This window comes from Rhinatrema bivittatum, chromosome 6 (assembly GCF_901001135.1).
Source record: "Rhinatrema bivittatum chromosome 6, aRhiBiv1.1, whole genome shotgun sequence".
In the NCBI taxonomy this organism is placed as follows: domain Eukaryota; kingdom Metazoa; phylum Chordata; class Amphibia; order Gymnophiona; family Rhinatrematidae; genus Rhinatrema; species Rhinatrema bivittatum.
Genome location: NC_042620.1, coordinates 171,416,721 through 171,437,776, shown reverse-complemented (window position 1 = coordinate 171,437,776; position 21,056 = coordinate 171,416,721). Strand labels below are relative to the sequence as shown.

Below are 21,056 nucleotides of genomic sequence, written 5' to 3'. Positions count from 1 at the left end.
TCCTGTAGCAAGGACCTGCTCTCCAGGTGATGTATTGTCCTCTCGCACTGAGGACAAGTCTCCCAGGGCTACTGCCCAGGAGGAAGGGTTAGGCCAGCCATCATAGCTGGTGATTCGATTATTAGAAATGTAGATAGCAGGGTGGCTGGTTGTCGTGAGGACCGCCTGTAACTTGCCTGCCTGGTGTGAAGGTGGCAGACCTCACAGCATCAACTAGATAGGACAGTGCTGGGGAGGAGCCGGCTGTCGTGGGTACAGGGGGGCACAACGACATAGGAAAATGATGGGGAGAGAGGTTCTGGAAGCCAAATTAGGATTTTATGTAGGAAGCTGAAATCCAGACCTCCAGGATGGCATTCTCTGAAATGCTTCCTGTTCCACGTGCAGGTCCCCCAGAGGCAGGCAGAGCTCCAGTGTTTCAATGCGTGGATGAGACGATGGTGCAGGGAAGAGGGATTCAGTTTTGTAAGGAACTGGGGAAACTTTGGGAAAGGGGAGACTTTTCCGAAAGGAAGGGCTCCACCTTAACCAGAGAGGAACCAAGCTGCTGGTACTAACTTACAAAAAGGAGATAGAGCAGCTTTTTTAAACTAGAACAAGAGGAAAAGCCGACAGTCACTCAGCAGTGCATGGTTCGGAGAAATGTATCCTTGAAGGATACTAATGAAACAGGAGAGTTAGGGCATCCCAACAGAGAGGTTCCATTAAAAGCAAACATAGTCCATATGCCAATATGTAAAAAATCACCAAAGCTAATGATTTCTGAATTATCCAAAACAACTGAAAAGCAGGTTGTTTAATACAAACAAAAACACACTTTGAAATGTCTGTATGCCAATGCCAGAAGTCTAAGAAGTAAGATGGGAGAGTTAGAGTATATTATTTATTTATTTTATTTATTTAAAGGCTTTTATATACCGAAGATCATGTACTAGTACATATCGCTTCGGTTTACAGATAACCAGAATTGGAATTACCATAGACATGGTGTACATAGAACAATAAACAATGAATAATAATAAACAGTAGACAATAAACAGTGAACAAGCAATAAACAGGGTATACATTGAACGTGGAGTACATTGGAAGTATTATATGCATGTAAAAACATTAAATATGTATGGTACAGTTTAAGTGGTATAGGACTTTATTATTAGCATGGGACTTTAATAGCAGCAAATGATGAGATTGACATAATTGGCATCACAGAGACTTGGTGGAAGGAGGATAACCAATGGGACAGTGCTATATTAGGGTACAAATTATATCGCAATGATAGGGAGGATCAACTTGGTGGGGGTGTGGCACTTCATGTCCGGGAGGGTATAGAGTCCAACAGGATAAAGATCATACAAGAGACTAAATGCTCAGTAGAATCTAAATGGGTAGAAATCCCATGTGTGTTGGGTAAGAGTATAGTGATAGGAGTATACTACCGTCCACCTGGACAAAATGATCAGTCAGATGATGAAATGCTAAGAGAAATCAGGGAAGCAAACCAATTTGGCAGTGCAATAATAATGGGAGATTTCAATTACCCCAATATTGACTGGATAAATGTAACATCAGGACTTGCTAGAAACAAAGTTCCTGGATATAATAAACGACTGCTTCATGGAGCAATTGGTTCAGGAACCAACAAGAGAGGGAGCTATTTTAAATTTAATTCTTAGTGGAATGCAGGATTTGGTGAGAGAGGTAACGGTGGTGGGGCCACTTGGCAACAGTGATCATAACATGATCAAATTTAAACTAATAACTGGAAGGGGGACAATAAGTAAATCTGCAGCTCTAACACTAAACTTTCAAAAGGGAAACTTTGATAAAATGAGGAAAATAGTTAGAAAAAAACTGAAAGGTGCAGCTGCAAAGGTTAAAAGTGTTCAACAGGTTTGGACATTGTTTAAAAATACAATCCTAGAGGCGCAGTCCATATATATATTCCACACAAAGAAAGGTGGAAAGAAGGCAAAACGATTACCATTATGGTTAAAAAGTGAGGTGAAAGAGGCTATTTTAGCCAAAAAAAATCCTTCAAAAACTGGAAGAATGATCCATCTGAAGAAAATAGAATAAAACATAAGCATTGTCAAGTTAAGTGTAAAACATTGCTAAGACAGGCGAAGAGAGAATTTGAAATGAAGTTGGCCATAGAGGCAAAAACTCATATAAAAACTTTAAAAAATATATCTGAAGCAAGAAACCTGTGAGGGAGTCGGTTGGACCATTAGATGACCAAGGGGTTAAAGGGGCTCTTAGGGAAGATAAGGCTATTGCAGAAAGACTAAATGAATTCTTTGCTTCCGTGTTTACTATGGAGGATGTTGGGGGGATACCAGTTCCAGGGATGGTTTTCAGGGGTGATGAGTCAGACGAACTGAACCAAATCACTGTGAACCTGGAAGATGTAGTAGGCCAGATTGACAAACTAAAGAGTAGCAAATCACCTGGACTGGATGGTATGCATCCTAGGGTACTGAAGAAACTAAAAAATGAAAATTTCTGATCTATTAGTTAAAATTTGTAACCTATCATTAAAATCATCCATTGTATCTGAAGACTGGAGGGTGGCCAATGTAACCCCAATATTTAAAAAAGGCTCCAGGGGCGATCCGGGTAACTATAGACCAGTGAGCCTGACTTCAGTGCTGGGAAAAATAGTGGAAACTATTCTCAAGATCAAAATCGTAGAGCATATAGAAAGACATGGTTTAATGGAACACAGTCAACATGGATTTACCCAAGGGAAGTCTTGCCTAACAAATCTGCTTCATTTTTTTGAAGGGGTTAATAAACATGTGGATAAAGGTGAACCGGTAGATGTAGTGTATTTGGATTTTCAGATGGCATTTGACAAAGTCGCTCATGAGAGGCTTCTACGAAAACTAAAAAGTCATGGGATAGGAGGCAATGTCCTTTCGTGGATTATAAACTGATTAAAAGACAGGAAACTGAGAATAGGATTAAATGGCCAATTTTCTCAGTGGAAAAGGGTAAACAGTAGAGTGCCTCAGGGATTTGTACTTGGACCGGTTGCTTTTTAATATATATATATAAATGATTTGGAAAGGAATACGATGAGTGAGGTTATTAATTTGTGGATGATACAAAATTATTCAGAGTAGTTAAATCACAAGCAGACTGTGATACATTACAGGAGGACCTTGCAAGACTGGAAGATTGGGCATCCAAATGGCAGATGAAATTTAATGTGGACAAGTGCAAGGTGTTGCATATAGGGAAAAATAACCTTTGCTGTAGTTACACGATGTTAGGTTCCATATTAGGAGCTACCACTCAGGAAAGAGATCTAGGCATCATAGTGGATAATACTTTAAAATCGTCGGCTCAGTGTGCTGCAGCAGTCAAAAAAGCTAACAGAATGTTAGGAATTATTAGGAAGGGAATGGTTGTTAAAACAGAAAGTGTAATAATGCCTCTGTATCACTCCATGGTGAGACCGCACCTAGTATACTGGGTACAATTCTGGTCGCAGCATCTCAAAAAAAGATATAGTTGCGATGGAGAAGGTACAGAGCAGGGCAACCAAAATGATAAAGGGGATGGAACAGCTCCCCTATGAGGAAAGGCTGAAGAAGTTAGGGCTGTTCAGCTTGGAGAAGAGACGGCTGAGGGGGGATACAATAGAGGTATTTAAGATCATGAAAGGTCTTGAACGAGTAGATGTGACTCGGTTATTTACACTTTCAAATAATAGAAGGACTAGGGGGTCATTTCATGAAGTTAGCAAGTAGCACATTTAAGACTAATCGGAGAAAATTCTTTTTCACTCAATGCACACTAAAGCTCTGGAATGTGTTGCCAGAGGATGTGGTTAGTGCAGTTAGTGTAGCTGGGTCAAAAAAGGTTTGGATACATTCTTGGTCGAGAAGTCCATTAATGGCTATTAATCAAGTTTACTTAGGGAATAGCCACTGCTATTAATTGCATCAGTAGCATGGGATCTTCTTAGTGTTTGGGTAATTGCCAGGTTCTTGTGGCCTGGTTTGGCCTCTGTTGGAAATAGGATGCTGGGCTTGATGGACCCTAGGTCTGACCCAACATGGCAATTTCTTATGTTCTTATGGAATATGATCTCTGTTACATCATTTCAGGAATTATTGTACTACATAAAAGGGAATACTTTATATTCATAAAGTTTGTAAGAAATTTTTTGCTTTTCATGAGTATTGAATCCTTAAGTATATAAGAAAGGGGGTCATTTAAAAACTACTCAGACTAGTGCAAAGCCTACAGGTTACTTTTTAGTTGCAGACTTTCTACCACATTTTCAAAAGGAAAGTACATACATACATTCCCTTTAAAAAATATTCTACAATAACTACTTGTACACATTTACATCTGAAAATCTGTGTGAATAATTTTGAAAATGCAAAACAGCAAACTCCTGGCCAGCCCTATCCCCAGGAATAGCTCTCCCTACTGCAAAGAGTTGTATGCATTTACTTTTATGCACTTGAAGGGCATGCATTTTTCTAAAAGCCCATTTCCATGGGTAAGGTGCTATTTTATCATCAGAAATGGCTTTGAAAATTACCCTTTTAATGTCTTTTTTTAAAACTTGACCACAGTAAGAAGTATTTTTTAAGAGTACATTCTTTAGGGTGAGGGTGAGAGAAGAGGAACATTTATTTGATCAGAGGGCCCTTGATTTTAAGGTTATGTAACTTGTCTAATTGTTGGAAAAATAGATACCTTTCTATCTTCTTCATTAAACAAATTGGAAGTACTATATCCCCTGGGGATGTATAGATGTAATTGGCATTCTTTGCCCAGCAGGCTCAGCTGGCTGCGACTCCCTCATCTCAGCTGGCTACCTCCATGTTGCTATCCACAGGCTCTACAACTCTAGCTGCAGTTCCCTGTTCTAGACCACAGTGACCTCTAGTGGTAGCTGTGCCAGGTGTGCTCAATTTGTGCAGCCAATCTTGGGCTCTGGCACCTAGCATTGACTTTTTACCATCACAGTGTCCTCTAGCGACTGCTTGTCCAAGTGGTGCTGACATCTGTGAACAAGCAATGGTGCCACAGCCCCAGCTGTTTTCTCTGTCTATGCCAATACACTACACTCAAATATAATGGACCGGAGTACTGCAACCAAGGGGGGGGGGGGGGGGTGTCACTGATCAAAGAAAAATATTCACTGTTTACATCAGAGAAAAGGAAACTGTTATTATATATAAATCTAAATAAATTGCAGAATATAGCAGTATCTATTTGTCTAATAGAGCACACAAAGCTCAAGTAGTCAATTCCATTTTAAGAAACTGTGGATGGTTTATGTAGTTAACACTTCAAAATCCTATACAACCATAATACTCAAAAATTCCCTCCACTTGGGTGGGAAGCAATCAAGGATAAGAGGCCACTTTACTCTTTAAAGAGTTTGTTGTACTTGGTTACTCTGGTAACAGCTGCCTGAGAAGCTCCCAGCTCCCTGTGAAAGCATTCAACTGTGCATTTATTTTAACAACCTCAACCACCACAAACAGAACCTTACATAGGAGGTCTGTAGAAACATTCATGTGAGACTCTCACAGCATTTAAATGTGCCAAGAGCACAGTTCAAACTTACTTGCAAGATCGGAAGGAATAATATTTTATTTACAACTCTAAGGCTTTATGTTTTAGACATAAAATATTAAAACATTTGGTGAGCTGAGCTCTGGGATCTGTGTGGTTCATGCCTTCCAAGTATGCAATTTATTTTTTTTTATGTAAATCTCCTCCACCCGACTCTCCGTAGCAGTTATCTATTAGCCAAAAATCAATGATTCCACTAACTTACAGGCAGTTAAATTTATTCTCTTCAAATGAAACTGGGCACAGACCTAAGTGTATTTGGCAGGAGTCTCAGCAGTGCTGCCAAACTAAGCAAGAAAATCTTCTATGCTTAAACACATTTCAGACACCTTAGCATGTTCCTAAATCAAAGGATGCTGTACTGCAGACCAGGACTAACCAGGCCTGCAAGGTTTAAATATTGGGTCATAAAGGACTCACTATTGGGGCAATAGAAAGTCAAAGTGGGAGAATGTAAACCTAATGTAACATCAGGGAGTGCTTTTCAGTTCGTTGTCGGGTTGTTAAAGGCATATGGACAAACGGACAGCCTGTCAATAGATGCTTTCCCCCTAGTGCAGGGAAAAGTGCATCAAAATTGTTATTGAAATCCATAGCAAACATCTATACCATATTGTCAAGAAGACTAAGCCAATTGGCCTTCAATTAGTAAACCTGATATGGAAAACAAGAAGTCTACTACAATTAGTTAACAAACCTACCCACAAAGCCGGCCACACGTTAGACCTGATCTTCGTTAACGCTGCAATCAATCCCGTATCTATCCCAGATTGCACAAAGGTCCCGTGGTCAGACCACTACCTCATAACAACTTCATTCTCTATAAAAGATACTAGCCCGGCTTGCATTCCTGCGCCCTCCTTCACATACAGGAAAACTTGCTCCCCAGAAGACCTCAATAATCACCTATCACCTCAACTCCACCAACTGGACCTTACAGATCCGAACTCAGCACTTCGATCATGGAACACAATCACCGAAACTATAGCTAACAAGCTATGCCCTTCAATTACAAAAAACCACACCAGAATTCCTCCAAAAGACAGCCCTGGTTCTCCTCAGAACTAAGAAAGCTCAAACTCCAACTAAGACAAAATGAGGCTAAATGGCGCAAAAACCCAGGAACCAACACCCTTTCAATCTACAAATCATCTCTGCACCAATACAAATCAAGCACCCTAAGATCCAAGAGGGACTATTACGCCTCGAAGATACATGACCTGGTATTCGATGCCAAAGCCCTCTTCAGCTATGTAGCCAACCTCACACAATTAAACCAACCAGAGATTCCACATGACCAAGCTCAATCGAAAGCGGAAGAATTAGCTCTATTCTTCAGCAACAAAATCAACACTCTTCTATCTCAGCTCCCCACTAACCATACTGTTCCACTAACCACTCGTCAACCCTCAATCAACTACACTCAGTTAGAAGAACTTGACACAACTTCATCCATGGAGATCCAAGGAATTCTAAGGAAAATGAAACCTTCCTCCCACCCTTCAGATCACATCCCAGCTAAACTACTACTATCAATTCCAGATTCTATCGCCAAAACACTGGCAGATATCATAAACTGCTCCCTCACTCAAGGACTCTACCCGGACAACCTCAAACTAGCCTCACTCAAACCCCTTCTCAAAAAACCAAATCTGGACCCAAACGATCCTAACAACTTTAGACCTATAGCCAACCTCCCCTTCATAGCCAAGATAATGGAAAAATTGGTAAACTCCCGACTCTCAAACTACCTTGAAGACAATAACCTACTTTTCCCATCACAATACGGATTCCGTAAAACCTTAAGCACGGAAGCCCTTCTCATCTCTATGACCGACCACATCATCCTAGGCTTAGACAAAGGACAATCCTTCCTTCTGATCCTACTCGACCTTTCGTCTGCATTTGACACGGTCAATCACTCTCTTCTCATCAACCAACTAACAGCCATAGGTATCTCGGGCACCGCCCTATCTTGGTTTAGAACCTTCCTCAGCAACAGAGGATATAAGGTTAAGATTCATAATAAAGAATCCTCTCTTCACCCTGCGTCAGTAGGAGTCCCTCAGGGCTCATCCCTGTCTCCTACCTTGTTTAACATTTCTCTGTTACCTTTATGTAAACTTCTCACTGACCTCAATCTCAAACACTTCCTCTACGCTGACGATATTCAGGTCCTGATCCCCATCAAGGAGTCACTCGCAAAAACACTGTCTCACTGGGAAACCTGCCTCCAAAATATCAAACAGCTTCTCACAAGTCTCAACCTTATACTAAATTCTTCAAAACGGAACTTCTACTCATCACACCAGAAAACAGCTCCCTCACACCCACTCATCCAGCCTTACCAAATACTACACAAGTGAGAGACCTAGGAGTTCTAATTGACAATCACCTAAACCTGAAAGCGAACATCAACAAAACCACCAGAGACTGCTTTTATAAGCTCCAAGTGCTGAAAAGAATACGGCCTCTCTTCCACACACATGACTTCAGAACGATTCTACAATCAATCATTTTCGCAAAGCTGGACTATTGTAACTCCATCATGCTTGGTCTCCCTTCTTCACACACCAAACCATTGCAAATGGTCCAAAATGCCTCCGCCCGTATACTCACTAACACCAGGAGAAGAGAACACATAACCCCTATCCTGATGGGCCTCCACTGGCTGCCTATCCACTTCAGAATAATCTACAAGACCATTCTCACCATTTTCAAAAACATCCATCAATTAGCCCCAATCGATCTCCATATCCCCCTCCGATTACACTACTCAACAAGACCGACAAGAGATGCTTACAAAGGATCTCTTCAAGTACCTCCAGCCAAAACTACCAGACACATCACGCTTAGAGATCGGGCCTTCTCCACAGCTGGTCCAACTTTATGGAACGCCATTCCCCCGGATCTTAGAATGGAACCCAGCATCTCAACATTCAAGAAAAGACTCAAGACGTGGCTGTTCACGCAGGCCTTTCCTAACTCCAACATTACTTAACCTCCTCCAATCAACATTCTTCGCTAGTAATAGCATTAATAGCCAATCAACATTCTTCGCTAGTATTAGCATTAATAGCCACCTCTTATAATGTTATTATATATATATATATATATAATTATTTAATCTTCATTTGACCTTCTTACTCCTAGTTATTGATTCCCTGTTACATGTAACTGCTTTTCTGCACCATTGTTCAAATTGTAAAGTTTATTGCACCCCTGTTTCTTGTGAACCAGCATGATGGGACTACTGTCTTGAATGTTGGTATATAAAAAAACTTAAATAAATAAAAAAAATAAAAATACTACCTTTTTTTTGTACAGCTGATAAAGTTTGAACAGCCAGGAAATGGCAACAATCACATGGTCTAAATAAGGCATGAGAGAAACAGAAGAATGAACGAAATGTGTAACCGCCCTCATGAACATAAGTTTATACTCGGGTCAAAAGATTCAGTGGTGCAGAAAGTGAAAGTTGCTTACTTGTAACAGGTGTTCTCTAAGGACAGCAGGATGTAAGTCCTTACAGGCAGATGACGTCATCTGAGCCCAGCCAATGAAGATGACTTCAAAGCTTCTAGAAATGTTTGTAGAGCATATGTATTCCATCCCACATCATAGATACAACTCTAGCTGCAGTTCCCTGTTGTTCTAGATATGACATGGGACACGTTCAGTTCTTAACGTAACCAGAAACATGTAGGAACCAATATCAAGGAGAGGTAGGTGAGGTCTATGAGAATTTACATCCTGCTGCTCTTAGAGAACATTTTTAACAAGAAAGCAACTTTAACTTTCTCCAAGGATAGGCAGGAATCAAATCTTCACAGGTGGGAAATCCTTACCTACAACCTGCCTCCAATGAGAAAAGGGGAAAAGAGAAAGAGTTGCTTACCTTAACAGGTGTTCTCCTAGGATAGCAGGATGTTAGTCCTCACATGTGGGTGACATCATGAAATGGAGCCCGGCATGGAAAACGTCTGTCAAAGTTTCTAGAACTTTTGACTAGACACATTGGGCATATCCAACATGCCACTATCCACTCGTCCACGCAGGGTCCCTCTTCAATCTCATAATATAGAATTTCAAAAAATAAAAAATATAGGAGAAAGCCAACTCCAAGAGATGCGGGTAGGTTTTGTGAGGACTAACATCTAGGTAAGCAACTCTATTTTCTCCTAGGACAAGCACATGTGGGTGAATGCCTAGCTACAGGCTGCTCCCAAAAACCATATATATAACCAACATGCAACCAACCAGGTACCAACGGGCACAACACAACTGGTGTTGGTGGTAACAGAGGGAGTCAGCCTGAACTGAAACAAAGGGCCTGAGGTAGGAAGAGTTGGATTTTACAGATGAAAAAGATTCCGGAGGACCAACTGGTCAAAACTGCTATTGCATTGGCCGTCCCTGTCTAAGCAATAGTGTGAAGTGAAGGTGTGAAGAAAACTCCATGTCGCTGCCTTACAAATCTCGCTCACACGGACTGCTCGCAAGTGGGCCGCCGAAGCTGCCATGGCTCGAAGAGAGTGAACCTTGACATTGCCCCCCAGCTGCAGTCCTGCTTGTGTATAGCAGAAAGAAATGCAGTCCGTTAGCCAATTGGATAAGGTCTGCTTGGTCACAGCAACTCCCAAGCTGTTCTTATCAAAAGAAATGAAGAGTTGTGTGGATTGCCTGTGGCCCACCATTCATTCCAGGTAGAAGGCTAAGGTCCTTTTGCAATTGAGGCTATGCAGAATCCGTTCACCCTGGTATGAATGAGGCTTTGGAAAGAAGGTGGGCAGAACTGGTTCAGGTAGATAATCCTACCCATTACTGCATCATCCACAGTTTGTTTGTCCAAACAGTAATGAGATGTGAAAGTGTACAGTGATAACCATGTTGCAGCTTTGCAAAAATCTTTGATGGGAACTTCATGGAGATGGGCCATCGAGGCTGCCAGTGCACGAACTTGGTGCGCTTTTGGATTGGAAGAAAGAGTTTGTGACCGTTGCTGGTAGCAAAATTGAATACAGTTTGAAATCCATGTGGAAAGAGTTTGTTTAGTCACAGATCGCCCTGGTGCATTCGGGTTGAAAGATAGGAAACGTTGTGAAGGTCTATTAGGTGAAGTAGTGCACTCTTGTAGTACGCTAGGGCATGTTTACAGTCCAAAGTGTGGAGTTTTCTATCATTGTCATTTGCATGAGGTTTTGGATGAAAAATAGGTAAGATTACGGTCTGGTTAATGTGAAAACTGGAAATAACCTTTGGAAGGAATTTTGGGCGAGGGCGAAGAGTCACTTTGTCATGGTGAAACTGCAAATAAGGTGGATAGTGGACTAGTGCTTGCAGTTCACTTACTCTTCTTGCGGAAGTTAAAGCAACCAGGAAGAGAATTTTCCATGAGAGATATCAAAGGTGACAAGTGTCTAATGGCTCAAAGTGGGGAAGCATTAGCTGTTCGATGACTATGTTAATGTCCCAAGGTACTGGTGGTTTTTGGAAAGGAGGGCGTAAGCGTAACACTTCTTTCATGAATCTGGAGACTAAAGTATGAAATGGGTTCTCCATTAAGGTAAGTATGATAAGCCACAATAGCGCTTAGATGGATTCAGAGTGAGGAAGTTGCCAGACCTTCATTATAAAGTAAATGGAGGTATAAAAGAAGCTGTTCAGGTAGGCAAGTGAACGGATCTATTTCTGTTGTTGAACACCAAGAAGCATAGCAAAACCACTTTCTTTTGTAATTGAGTCGAGTGGAAGGCTTTCTCGAGGACACTAAGATCTCTTGAAGATCAGGAGAAATATTTAGGTGTTGATACGCAATCCGTTCAACCTCCAGGCTGGGAGATGTAGGGAGGAATGAAGAGGATGTAGGAGAGACCCATTGTCCTGGGTTAGAAGCTGAGGGTCGTTTCCCAGGGGAATGGGGTTGCATATCGATAGATGAACTAGGTAACTGTACCATGGTTGTCTTGGCCAAGCTGGTGCTATTAAAATCAAATCAGCCTCGTCTTTTATGCATCTTTGTATGGTGCGGAAGACGAGAGGTATTGGTGGAAATGCATACAGTAGGTTGTGAGACCAACTCACAAGAAAGGCATCCAACGCGATTCTTTTTGAGCTGGGGTATATTGAACAGAAGTTTTCCAGCTGTGCATTGTTTTCTGTTGCAAAAAGATCGATGGAGGGGTGACCCCAAATCGTGAATAGGCGGTAAGCTACTTCCCTGTCCAACTGCCATTCATGAGGATGAAATATCCTGCTGAGTTTGTCTGCCCTGGAGTTCTGAATTCCGGGCAGATAAGTTGCTGGAAGAGATATTGATCTTTGATGAGCCCATTCCAGTAACTGTACTGTCTCCTTGCAGAGGTTCCAAGAACCGGACCCTCCTTCCTTGTTTATGTAAAACATCGTGACTATCTTCCGTCGAAGAGATTCTTCGAAAGCTCAAAGGGCGTTGCTGACCGCTTTGAGCTCCAATAGGTTGATGTGTTGAGTCCTCTCGAATGTCAACCATAAACCCTGAGTTGTCAATTGATCTAGATGAGCTCCCCAACCCTTGGGGGAGGCATCTGTGGTGAGTATTAGATGATGTCAAAATGGTCTCAATGGCACCCCTGTCTGCAGTGTTGATGGAGAAATCCACCACTGAAGATCTGTTTTCATACTGTTTGTCATGGTTATGAGAGTGGATAATGAATGGAGGAACTGATTCTATTGGTTTTTCAGTCCCCATTGAAGGCGACACATGTGGAGTCGTTCGTGTATGAGGGACTACATATATGGAAGCTGCCATGTGGCCGAGAAGAGTTAGAATATGGTGAGCTGATGTTATCGAAGTCTGAAGGAGATCTGTAGCCAGAGTAGAGAGAGCCACTGCTCTCAGATGGGGAAGGAAAGCCTTGACCTGTATCGTATCAATGACGGCCCCTTTGAATTGTAAAGTTTGAGTGGGCTGCAGATGTGATTTTTTGTAATTTATGAGAAGGCCTAAATTGTCTAGACAAGAAATAGTTCATAGGAGATTGGCCTGTAATAGGGTCTGATTGGAGGCTATTAGGAGCCAATCGTCCAGATAAGGAAATATTTGCACCCCTTGACGACGAAGGTGCGCCACCGCCACTGCTAAACACTTGATGAATACTCTGGGGGCAGAGAAGAGGCCAAATGGGAGAACCTTGTATTGGTAATGTTGATTGTCCACCTGAAAACATAGGCAGCACCAGGAACTGGGGTGCATAGGCATCCTTTAAGTCTAGGGAGCACATCCAATCCTTTGGTTGAAGAAAGGGAAGGATGGATTTGAGTGAAGTCATTTTGAATTTCTCCCTGTAGAGATGTTTGTTCAAAGAACAAAGATCCAATATCGGACGCAGTCCTCCTGATTTCTTGGGAATTAGGAAATATTGAGAGTTGAATCCCAGAAGGGATTCAACTCTCAATACACACTTACCAACACACTCCACTACGACGGGGCTGCCACCGATCGCCAGACCTCCGGAACGTATCAGCTGCGTCTCTGCCTGACAGCCGGCCCCCAAGTGAAAACCAATCACAGAGGACCAATCAGACGGACAATCACGGGCAAGCAAGAGGGAACTTTAAATTCCTAACTCGACAGGCGCCGAGCGTCACGCGCCGAGAGAAAGCGACAAAGAGGCCTGCCCCCTCTGTGCGCCCCTTCGTGCAGCCCCGGAGGGCAGCCACAGATCACTTCATCTAGAACCCCCTCCCCTCTCTCCCCTTGCCTCTTCTAATCAACCTTAGATCCACAATCACTCTTCTTCTTCATTCGATAGAGTGACCCACCCACAAAAATGCACAGCTTTACCATCCCCATCATACCCTCCAAATACAAAGAGAAAATGCAGAAAACACTGCCCTTACAACAGAAGAGACTCATCCCTATTACAATTTCACCAGTCACACAACTACTGGGCTTTTCATTATTCTCTCTGACCCTCTTCAATGCCCAATCCATCTCAAAAAAATCCCATATTCTTAATGACCATCTCACAGAGAACAAACCAGATATCTGTGCCATTACTGAGACCTGGTTAAAACCCACGGACTCAGTACTTCTAAATCAACTGCCTACCCAAACCTACGACATGTTCTCGATCCCCAGACCGAAAAAAAGAGGTGGTCTGTTCTTAGCCACAAAAAAAGACCTAAAGATAACACTGCAACACTCCCTTTCAAACTCAAACCTTGAAGGGGCATGCTTTAAATCCAAACAACTTCAAATATGCCTCATTTATGCCCCCCCAGGAAAATTAGAGGCCGACCCATCTCCCACTATAGAATTCATAACCAAACACATCAATTATGACTCCCCAGCTATAATAATGGGAAACTTTAATCTACATGTGGACTCGAACAAACGCTCCCCCAACTGTGAAAATTTCCTCTCCGCTCTCAAACACATGGGCTTCAAACAAATCATAGATAACCCCACCCATAAAGCCGGACACATTTTGGACCTGATCTTTGTGAACGTAGGCATAGCCCCATCATCCCCTCCAATTTGCACGCCCGTATCTTGGTCGGACCACTTTATCATAACAACGAACCTCAAGACAGCAGAGCTTCCACCACCCTCCCTCCACAAATCCAAAATCCTCTTCAGGAAACCATGCTCAGCAGAAACCATTTCCAATTCCCTGGATAAAGAACTACTACAGCTCAATCTCTCCGACGTGAACTCAGCCATCATTTCTTGGCAAGACATCACCAACAAAGTAGCCGAACAAACATGCCCTCTATCCACCAAGGTGATACACAAAGATCAAGACAACAGAAAACCCTGGTTTACACCCGAGCTAAAGGCCATCAAGTTAGAACTTAGAAACAAAGAACATATCTGGCGCAAAAATCCCACCTCCAAGAACCAAGCAATCTACAAATCCACACTCAACAAGTACAGGAACACCATTTTCAAAACAAAAAAAGACTTTTACACAAAAAAAATACACCACTTTATATTTGACTCCAGAGCTCTCTTCTCCTACGTCTCCGCCCTCACCAAACCCCCCCCCCCCTCCATCCTTTCCAGACGACAAAGCGCTTTCCAAAGCAAACGAACTCGCATATTTCTTCGAAGAAAAAATCATCAAACTCACCAAAAAACTTCACATGCCAAACTCTTCCACCACCCCATTGCAGACTCAGCAGAACACCAGATTGGAATCCTTCGAGACCTCAGCATCACTCAACTCTTTCGAGATGACCACATCACTTGAAGTCACGAACATTCTTAAGAAACTCAAACCCTCCTCGCATCCTCTGGATACTATACCATCAAACATCCTCATATCAATACCCAACTCCATAGCGAAACCCATAGCAGAAATCATTAACTGCTCACTTAATCAAGGTATCGTACCAGATTCCCTCAAACAAGCTATACTGAAACCTCTCTTAAAAAAACCAAATTTGTCTACAGAGGAACCAGCGAATTTCCGTCCCATTGCTAATCTTCCCTTCATCTCAAAGATCCTAGAAAAAATAGTAAATAAACAGCTCACGGACTACCTGGAAGATCACAAAATTCTGGCACCTTCTCAATATGGATTTCGAAAAACACTAAACACAGAAACTCTGCTGATATCCCTCATGGACTCAGCTTTCCCAAGCTCAGAAAAAAGACAACCTCACCTCCTCATTCTCCTCGACCTTTCTGCAGCCTTTGATACGGTCAACCACACTATCTTACTTGACAGATTAGCTGCAATCGGTATTTCAGGCACGGCCCTAGACTGGTTCTGTTCATTTCTCAACAACAGATCTTTCAAAGTGAAAATCAATAACAAAGAATCACAGGCAATCAGCTCTAACACGGGAGTCCCTCAAGGCTCATCTCTCTCTCCTACCCTCTTCAACATTTATCTTCTTCCCCTATGCTTCCTCCTATCCAAACTGAAAATCAAACACATGATTTACGCGGATGACATACAAATCCTCATCCCTATAAGGAAATCCATTCAACTATCTCTAATGTTCTGGGAACAATGCTTTCAAAAAATTAGCACTCTCCTCACCGAACTCAATCTAGTCATCAACAAGGACAAAACAGAATACCTCATCATCTCACAGGAAGATAACTTCATCCAAAGAGAGATCACACCCATTATAACAGATCAACAACAAAAAGACACCGCTCATCAAAATCCACTTACACCAATCCTAGACAGCCTTAAAAATACATCCCACGTAAGAGACTTAGGCGTTCTGCTAGACAATCAGCTGAACCTCAAAAAATTTGTAAACAACACAACCAAAGAATGCTTTTTCAAACTACAAGTACTGAAAAAGCTTAAACCATTACTTCACGCTCACGACTTCCGCCTCGTCCTGCAATCAATTATCCTGACCAAAATCGACTACTGCAACGCGCTACTAATCGGATTACCAGCCTCCACCATCAAACCTCTCCAGATGGTACAGAATTCTGCAGCTAGGGTCCTGACCAACTCTAACAAGAGAGACCACATCACGCCCATTCTTTACAATCTACACTGGCTTCCAATTAAATTCAGAGTCTCCTACAAAGTCCTGACCCTCACTCACAAATACCTAAACAACATAGCACCTATCGATCTCACCCATCAACTCCGTACCTTTAAATCAACAAGACCAATCAGAAAAGCCTACCAAGACACCCTGATCATCCCTCAAACCAAAACTCCACTAAGAAATAGGGCTTTCTCCACAGCAAGTCCTTCACTTTGGAATGCACTACCACCAGAACTCAGACAAGTCACCTGCCACCAATCATTCAAGAAAAAACTGAAAACCTGGCTATTCAGCCAAGCATTTCCATGATTTCTAAGAAGCTGCTTCAACGAAACCTTATTACATCCTCCCCGCTCCAACTATATAACCCCTCCATCCCCCTCCCTCTATTCTTCTCTCCCCCCCTGGATTTAGACATATAAGAATTTCTTATGCCATGTATATTTTGTTCTTATGTTCATGTTTAGCCATGTATTTTTATCTTATGTTTAATTGTTACTCAAAAAGTTATACAATATGTTACTCTAATAAGTTCTTTGTTATATGTAATTGCCCACAAGCAAGCTTTTCAACTGTTCCCTGTAAACCGATTTGATTTACATATTATGTAAGAAGATCGGTATATAAAAACCATAAATAAATAAATAAATAAATTGTTGGGAAGATAACCTCTGAATGCAGTTGTTCTGTAGAAGATTCTGAATTTCTTTCAGTAGATGTTCTTTGTGAGATGTTACTTGTTTTTGTGGAACCCAATGTGGAAGGGTTGGGAGGGATGAGAAATGAAGTTATTAACCGTGGGCTATGATTGATAATACCCACTGGTCCGATGTGATATGAGTCCAGGCGGGAAGAAAGTTCGATAATCTGCCTCCTACCGAGGCGTGATGGGACAGTGGCGGAATTATTTCTAAAAACTAGTTTGAGTTTTTGCAGGCTGAGAGTCAGCCTGTTGTCCAGGCGGGCGAGAAGCCCTTGTTCTTTGCCGAGAGGCTGCAGGTTGGTATGGCTGCTGCCTTGAAGGCTGGTAGGGTTGAGGTTTGTAATATGAAAACCGTTTATAAGACTTAAAGGGTGGTCTTCGGTATGACCCTGTAGGAGTGTATTGCCTTCTTGAAGTAGATGGCTGATGTGGTGAAGTTAAAGAAAGGACAGCCGTCTTCTGTTCCTTAAGCTTTGATACCGTTTCCGTGAATTTATCTCTGAAAAGGTTGTCTGGACGACATGGCAAATTTGCTAATTTGTCATGGGCATTGTTTCGTATGGCGCTAGATCGAAGCCATGCGAGATGGCATGCAGCCAAAGCGTTTGCTGAACCTCTGGATGAGATGTCAAATCCTTCATAGACAGACTGTTCTTAACAAGTGCCTTAAGCCTTCCTCCATGCTGTGATATTGAGGAGGTAAAGCAATATCTGGAAAACTCTGTTGGAGATTTGTTTTAAGTGCCTGTAAATTGTCAGATACTGAGTAATATAAAATTGGTGATTCTGAATTCATGTATTTAACATTGCTGAATTAAAGGATTTCTTTGCAAATTCATCCAACAGTTTATGATCTTTGTGAGGTGGTGTATTCGAATGAATACGGGATTTTTGTGCCTTCTGCATCGCTGACTCAACAACGACAGAGTTATGCGGAAGCTGAGAAGAAGTATGAAAAGGAGAATCTTTCATCTTATATTTTATATCAATTTTCCTGGAAGTTGGAAGTGTAGACAATGGAGTGTCCCAGGATTTCTCTATCAGCTGTGTTAGAACAGAATGCTGTGGAAGGGCTATTGGTTCTGTGGGGGCCATAAAAAAATCTTCAGTATGCCCATCATTTCCTGGCATGGATCAGGCAATTTCCTGGTTTCTACATTTAGAAATTTACCAACCTTCTCTATAAATTGAGCATAAGATAAGTCTGCTGGGGGTGAAGATGGTTCAGGAGGTATCTCTGCCAGGTCAGATGGATAACCCGTGGAAGTGTCTGCAGAGGTATCCGTATCATATTCAAGTGGGGATGAATGTGGATTGGATGAACCTTGGGTGCTGGACCAGGTGTGACAGGAACCACTGGAACTGTAGGTAAGTTAGTAGGTTGGGTTTGAATATTTGATTTTTCTACTGACTGTAGAAACTGAGATAGAATGTTGGTAATTTGGGTCATGGCCTGAGTAGCGAGACCCGAAGTGGACAGTACCTGTGTGTTGGTTCCGTACTTGGCGGTAGAGACAAAGGGATTACCTCTTCTGAACTGTTCACTGGAGTGGGTTGAGATTGGCCTGGACTTGATGCCCCGATGGAAATTATAGACTCAGATGTTCCAGGCGAGGTAGGAGATGTGGGCGAGATATGAGGAGGCAAATACTCTGAATCTGATTCTAAAATTGGAAGAGGAGATACTTCTCTTCGTCTCTTATGGCTGAAATGGTGTTTCTTATGCTGTTTGTGTGTAATTTGCGTCGGTTGTGTGCCGATATGCGTCGACGACGCACCTATTATATGTGATGTTGAGACAGGAGTAATCGTGCATCGATGGTATAGTTGTTGCGATGGAACGATGCAGCTTCGACGCAGAAGCGTCCATGCGCTGATGCATCGGACGTGTTTTGGTGCTTCGATGCGTCAAACATCCTTTGCTGCGGTGTGCCGTACGTCCTGCGGCGCATCTATGTTTCGGGGTTTTTTAGCCGTTTCGACGAATCCCACTGCTGGCCGTGGATGCATCGAGTCCGTTGGTGATCCCACCGATGCATCCCCGGCACCATGCCTCTGTTTTTCGCGAGTAAGCAACGGTGGGCGTTCTGACCTGGGGGCTCAACTGAGGAAGCTCTCCTCGATGAGGGAGACCTTTTCCTTCTTTTTGGTCCAGGTGATGACCTTACTGAAGCCTCAGAAGGTGCATAGGAACCTGAAGTTTTGAATTGAAGGTCCTATATTTTCACTGCCCTTTGATGCTGGGCACGTGGGGACATGTGTCCGCAGTCCGCACAATTATTTTGGTCGTGGGAAGGTTAGGGCTGTACAGCTTGGAGAAGAGACAGCTGACAGGGGATTTGATAGAGGTCTTTAAGATCATGAGAGGTCTTGAACGAGTAGATGTGACTCGGTTATTTACACTTTCAATAATAGAAGGACTAGGGGGCATTCCATGAAGTTAGCAAGTAGCACATTTAAGACTAATCGGAGAAAATTCTTTTTCACTCAACGTACAGTAAAGCTCTGGAATTTGTTGCCAGAGGATAAGGTTAGTGCAGTTAGTGTAGCTGGGTTCAAAAAAGGTTTGGATAAGTTCTTGGAGGAGAAGTCCATTAACGCTGTTAATCAAGTTTACTTAGGGAATAGCCACTGCTATTAATTGCATCAGTAGCATGGGATCTTCTTAGTGTTTGGGTAATTGTCAGGTTCTTGTGGCCTGGTTTGGCCTCTGTTGGAAACAGGATGCTGGGCTTCATGGACCTTTGGTCTGACCCAGCATGGCAATTTCTTATGTTCTTAAGGTCCCAGACACAAATAACAGGACTTGTGGCCATCAGTGGCCGACAATCTTTCCACAAGAGCAAAATTTGAAACCAGGACATGGCATTCTTCAATCTGCTGTTTGTTTGAAGAGGATTTTCACTGGTTTCTTTCCCTTCAGAAGTTCCTCTCTCAGGAGAGCAGAGCTCCGTGTGCCAGCAGCCGCGCAGAAAAAAACTGACTGAGGAGCCTGAGGTGAATCAGAGAGGATATAAAAGAGGGAGCACCCAGCTAGTGGCACGGAAGACGTACCCAGACAGCATGGCTAATTCAGCTGCTTATCTACGTGAAAATCATTAATCTCAGTGTTTTAGACAAATACATGCTGCATAATTAATTTTCTTGTTAAATTACGTTAAGCAAGAAAAATATATCTCGCTGCTTTTTTTTCACATTACATTTTTAAGTTTACTTACTTGGAGCTATTGCTCACAGGTTTCAAACTTATGCCAATTCAGCCTTTTCACGCGTTTTTACTTTCCAAATGGCATGCATTGCTTTATACTGTTTTTCATATACATAACACAGCTATGAAATAAAATAAGCTTGCCAACAATTTTAGCTGTTTTCCCAAACCCAGGACTTTGCTTTCTGATGTATGACACTGTGATCCAACAGTAACTAGATCTGTAAATAGTCTGTAGTGAGGCTTTCTAGAGCCCTGTCTTCAAAAGCTGGCGCCTACTAATACAGAAGAAGCTCTTTTCAACAATAGGATTCTTGACATTTACTTGTACATCATCTGACAGGGGGCCTTATTTATAGAAGACATCTTACAATAAGACACAAGAAGCCTGTTTGAAATCACAGCTCAGGGATGAGATAGGAGATCAGCAGTAGCGGTCTGTGCTTCAGTACTAGAGAAGGTAAAGCATCTAAGCCCCAGTATAAGGCTGGTTTTTGTGTGTATTATAAGCACCAAAAATAGCAGAATAGTAATACACAAAGGCTTCCCATTCCAGTTTTCTAGCTGGATAATACAGCGTGCCAGGCAGGATACAGATGTGGATTAAAGATGCAGAGGTGATTCAGCAAAATGAGACTAAATACAACTTCAGAGAAAACAGAGTTTAGAGTTATTGCTGATGGCTTTCTAGTTATCTCATATATTGCTACTGTGAAGCTTTCCAATTCTGGCAGTTCTCTCAATGATTAAACTTGCTTTCATTAGGAAATAAATATTTCCCTAGAAAACAAATGTCAGTCTGTGCTCTGCAGATTAGAACCCCACAGCATATTCATTAACTAAAGATGTCAAGGTTCACCATTATCACAAATGCTCCATATAGCAGAAACAATGAATTTAATAAGTGCTTTACATAATATTTGTTTTATCTTTGTTATACACAAGATTATTCATTATTATGACAAAATCTGAAAAAAAAAATGACCAGGAAATAATAATTTAAGAGACTATAAAATTTTATTCTTGAAATGG

The 21,056-nt window shown here is 42.1% G+C and overlaps 1 protein-coding gene across 4 annotated transcripts in view; it reads right to left on the bottom strand.

The window, feature by feature from the left end:
- Positions 1-21,056, bottom strand: part of KANSL1L (KAT8 regulatory NSL complex subunit 1 like) — a 268,720-nt gene that overhangs the window by 186,213 nt on the left and 61,451 nt on the right. The gene's annotated exons all lie outside the window — the stretch shown is intronic.